The 5,704-nt window shown below is 33.2% G+C and overlaps 1 pseudogene; it reads left to right on the forward strand.

Moving 5' to 3' along the window:
- The first annotated feature begins 4,888 nt into the window (after nucleotides 1–4,888).
- On the forward strand, nucleotides 4,889–5,486 carry LOC149057193 (uncharacterized; annotated as a pseudogene).
- The last annotated feature ends 218 nt before the right edge of the window (nucleotides 5,487–5,704 follow it).

Consider the following 5,704-nt stretch of genomic DNA (forward strand, 5'->3'; position numbering starts at 1 on the left):
GAACAGGTGGGAAATGTTTAGCACAATACTGCCACCCTTTTCTATGAAACCCTAGGTTAAGTGTAAAATAATATTAAAAATTATATGTTGTATTTATATTGCCTAAAATGGGTCGGCAATATACATAATGGCTAGGTAGTTTGCAAAATACCTGAACTCTCTATATTGCCGGTGACATATATATATAATAAATAAATAGATACTATTACCTACTTATCTATATAGATAGTATATATTATGATCCAAGATATCTACACTATGATATTATATATACCTAAATAGGTTATACACACGATACTATCTAATAAATTTGCTGCTAAATAACGTTTACTACGCAATATCAATAGTTTTATTTTTTTCATTTAAATTAGTATCGAAAATATTACTATTAGGCTTCGCTGACACAACAGGTGCGGATTTCTTAAAATTGTTTTTCTATTTCTTAACGAAGTGTTATCAAGTTTTAACGTGGATGGCACTACAATAGAATGCATTGCAATGTTGTAATTAATATTATGCGTTCATCTCTATGGTAAACTACTGCAGCGTGTAGACATCCGCTTCAAAAACGTTTGTGCCGGTCGATCAGACGTCGTGGCAGTGTGGAGTGAGGGTTATAATATCCAATCTCCGGACGTGTCGCCGATGATGTCGTCGTCGTCGTCGTTGTTATTGCTGTAGTTGTAGTAGTCGCCACCGTAGCTATATATATATTATAGCAGCTATGTACTCGCAGTATAATATTATATATTATTATTTACAAACGCGTCAATTAGATTTCTCGTCCGGCACTGATCAGGTCGACGATATTCGTTCGAGTAGTTATTAAACATATATAGACTGGAGGAAGGTAAGTATAACAGCGTATAGTATTACCTATACTGCATTTGGAGAATAATCCAAATCTAGTGAATAAACAAAATATTCGGACAAATATTTAGATATTAAATTGCAAGTACGTGTTATAATTAAAACGACTGAGATGAATAATAATTATAAACGCATGCGCGCACTTGTGTGTGTGTGTGTGTGTGTGTGTGTGTGTGTGTGACCAGCGTATATTTTTTAATCGTGATGAGTATATTTGATACAATTAGGTTAGGAGAACTTGTGTGGCAGTAAGTGAAAGTGCTTATTTTGTTTTCATCTGTTTGTTTACTAATGTCTTTAAGTATAAAATAATAAGTATATGCCATAAGACATAATAAGGGTAGTATTTATGTTTAATAAATAGTGATTTATCGATTCCAACCGAAACTTTCCGTTTTGACGGGAAACTTCCTCGCCACTGTTCATTCTATGATCGATTCCACTGGTTGTGATAGAAGTACACTATAAAACGAATTTAAAATAAGATATTAATGTCTAGTTATTATTAATTTAAATAAAATGTTAAGTTCAAAGTAATGGGGATGTAGCAATACATATATAATAGTTAGCTACGTATAACGGTAGGCATAAAGAATCAATATTTTTAATGCTTACAATTTTAAATAGTTAAACCTTATACATTATATTATAAAGCTTGACGAAATCAATGGCGGGCCGAGACAGAGTCAATAGTCAGCCATTATGAACACTTAGTAACCGTCGGAAGCCATAATATGTCCATATTAATATATTATACGCATTTAAGAAGTGCGGTGTCTCACTCACGTGTATTGTCTCCGTCTTACAAATGCGTAACATATCAAATTAACGACCAGAAGTTATCATTTATTTTTGATGCAATGAATTTATCGATAATTATTGATTATCTAACTTAAAAGCAATATATGACATACTAGTCATACTAATATCATATTCTGTGACTTGTTGGATGTTGGTTTTTTCTAATATTTTAATTTTGAAGTGAAATATGATCATTTTTATATTGTTATATCTTACACGTCCACATTATGGAAAAAAAAGATTATGATCATGCTTGGTGAATTACATTGCATATACAGTAATTTTCGTTACAGATAATCAGTTAATCTTTAAAAGTATTGACTTTTTTTTAAAAATAGGTGCATTTATACAGTGTTTTGAAATAAAACTTACCTAAACTTACTATACATACATACATACATATATATATATATATATATATATTTAAAAATCCATACCTATATGTGATCCAGATCATTTTTTTGAAATTTAATGTTTATAAATTAAAATTTGTTAATTTACTAGAGCATACAATATATTATATTATATATATGTCTGGTATCGTGTACTCGTGTACAGTGTCGGCTCTTTTATTTTCCCGCGTCTTATTTAATTAATTTCAATAAATTTTAAAGTATAATATTATAATACCTATTATACCTGCCTAATGGCTAATATAATATTAAAAACGTGTTTGGTATCTATATAGGTAGGTAGTAGCAGCGGTAGCTGATATATGCTAGTACCACCATCACCACAATAATAATAATAATAATAATAATAATAATAATGATAATGAAAATAATACGTGATCTGTAAGCATATCATATTCAAAAATCTAATCGACGGAGTGATTTCACTTCCTCCACGGTACATTTATTTTAGCGCGTACCTTATAATAAAATATTATGTATATAATATATATATATATATCATACTAACGCGCTCATATCCGCGTCCACATAATAATATTATAATATAGGTACAGGTTTGGCGGACCCGATTTAATAATAATTATTGCAATCGAAGCGGTTACTATACCTATGTAGTGTTATAGCGTCGCCATTGGAATATATAAACCGCGCAAAACATATTAACTTTACACGTGTATATAACAACAATATTATTATATTATTTTACGTACGACGAGAGATTTTCGCGAAATGGCCAGCCCGGGGGGCCACCGCCGATAATTACGAAATTTCGCGGGCGATTTACAACCGAGCGATTAGAATATTATTCATATGGCGGCAGAATAGGTTAGGTGTGTGCAGGGCGCGGGCGGGTATCGGGGTTGACTACTAGAGGTGGTTTTAATCAATTCGCAGCCGCTGTAATAATTTTTTTTTTTTTTTTAATTTATTAATATAATTGTTTCAATACACCAAGTATTTTTACAATGCTTTTATAATGCTTTTACACGCTGTAATAATGATACGCATATAATACACCGTAATATGACTTGCTGCATTGATATTGTGCGTATTTGTGTTGTACCCACTGCAGGCCCGAATTTAGAAACCTTAAATGAGAGGGGGGGGCTACAATACAATCAGAAAACGCTTCATCGTAAATAAGATAATATTTGACAACAATATTAACAATTTATTCATGTTGTATTATATTTATTCGTATTAATTTAATTCATGATTTTTTTTTAAACTATTTATTATAATATATAGTTTATATAATAAATAGTTTAAAAAAATCAAATGTTAATACTTGTAAAAATATTTCTGCTTATTATTCGCTATTCCAAGATTATAAAAAAATTTATTGTAGTATTAAATAATATAATTTAATCATTAAATTTGAATGTAATATTATTTAAAAAAAGTATGTGTACAGCAACTTCTACCCATATAATATATGGTCCAGTCTTCACAGTAGGTTGGACACCCCTGCTTTATTAGGTGCTAGAAATGCTTAGCTTGATCATTATTGTTAGTTGCTATATATTATAGCCCGACCCGAACATTATTTCTAAATACGCTACTGGTTTGGGATGATTTCCATTTTTTCCAGGGACGGAGTCCGAAAAAAAGATTTCGTACATGAGTGGATTACTGTGGTTTAAAAGGTAACTATGAAATCTTTTGTAGTTTTAAGTTATAGCCACGTCTGCAACAAGGGATAATGTAGAATTTGTGAGAAAATCTTATGAATTTCAAATTGTATTTATTTAATAAACATCTATAATTAATGTATTATACGACAAATTGTCGTCAATTTATATTAAAGTATTTTAGTTTTTCATTAGTACGACAGTTTTAATCAATAAAAAAATTGTTATTGTTCCAATAACGTTAAATATCTTATGTAATAATATATAACTACTTTTAATAGATAATAATAATAATTGTTAATAAATAACAAATATTTATTCGAAGAGTATTTCGAAAAACGACGACGGGGATAAATTAATTAATTTATTGAGTCTGTTATCATTCAGTGAAAACATTTTATAACAATAATATGCATTCAATATAATAATATTTCATATTCACTACATGTCCATCGTATATGCCCGTTCGCCGTATTATTATTATTAATTATGAATTAACGATTTTTTTTTTTTTTTTGATTTCGACGCCGTTCGCGTAATAACAATCGTGTGCATCACACTACGTGCATGTGTAGAATAATACTACTAATAATAATAATAATAATACCGATTACTGGCTGCCACGACGGTCGAATTAAATGCGCGTCCGACGCGTAGGCGTGCTAGACGGTCGGTGAAAGTCCGATCGGCAGCGTTTGTCACGGCCTGCCGGAGACAGTTTTTATCGTTTACTAAACATATTTTTATACGCGCCGAGCCCGCCGCATATCTGAGAGCATACCCGTTAAAGATACTTTTCAAATATTTTCCAAATCGGTAGCTGGTATTTTATACGTGAATTACGGAGTATAGGTAGGCTGATATATTAAAATTTTACGTTTTCCAACGATTAGTATTTAAATACAAGAGTGCCTATGAACACATTTTAAATACAATAATTACTTGTAAATGCGAGTGTAAGAAATTAGTATTCTTGTACGCAGCGATGTAGATATGATTTTTTTCTGGGGGGGGTTAAAATATATTTATGACACAAATTACGAGTTATTAGTTAAACTAAACGTCATTTTTGTTTTGTTTCAAATTGGTATTAATTCCATCATCGAAAAATGAAAAAAAAAAAGATTACTTTAAAAATAATCAGTATCACAGAAGATAAAATACCAATATAAAATGTTTATTTTGGGTGGTTTGGGGGGGGGGGGGTGTAAGCCCTTTAGCCCAGCCACGCCTCCAAAATACAACTTTGCGTACGATGTGTCCGACGCGTACACGGGCGATTACAAGACGCAGTGACGGACGGCGACTACGTCAAGGGACAGTATACGGTGGTCGAACCGGACGGCACAAGGCGCGTGGTGGACTATACGGCTGACGAGGAGAACGGCTTCAACGCGGTCGTGTCTAAGGAGGGTCACCCGACCGCGGAGGCTCCCGCCTACCGACCTGCTGCCACGGCTCCCGCTTACCGACCTGCTACCGCGGCTCCCGCTTACCGACCTGCTGCCGCTTATCGATCTGCTGCCGCTTATCGACCTGCTGCCGCCGGTCCCGCTTACCGACCGGCCTACAAACCAGCCTACAAGCCATCCTTGTCCGCCGCTTACCGTCCGGCACCGGCCGCGGTCTATACCAGCACGTCGCAGATGACGCTTACCCGACAGCCGCGGCCGAGCCGTTGGCTTACCCGGACGCCCTGTTGTACAAATCCGCCTACAAACAGTCACCTTCCTACTACCCATCATACAGATCGTACTGGTCGAGCCATTAAATTATATTAATAAAAGTATTATATCGTTCAATGACTATATATTATTATTATTACCTTCGATGACTGTGTATTTTTCATTATCATTACCTATTATTAAAATATTGTTACGAGATAGATCCTTAATAAATAATATATTATATTTTTAGTCGTTCAACTTATGTTCGTGAACATTTATTTTACTGCTATGATATCCACAAGAATATTTAAAAACACGTGAT

Source organism: Diuraphis noxia, unplaced genomic scaffold (genome assembly GCF_037042655.1).
Source record: "Diuraphis noxia isolate RWA-SAM2 unplaced genomic scaffold, SU_Dnox_SAM2 contig0003, whole genome shotgun sequence".
Taxonomy (NCBI): Eukaryota; Metazoa; Arthropoda; class Insecta; order Hemiptera; family Aphididae; genus Diuraphis; species Diuraphis noxia.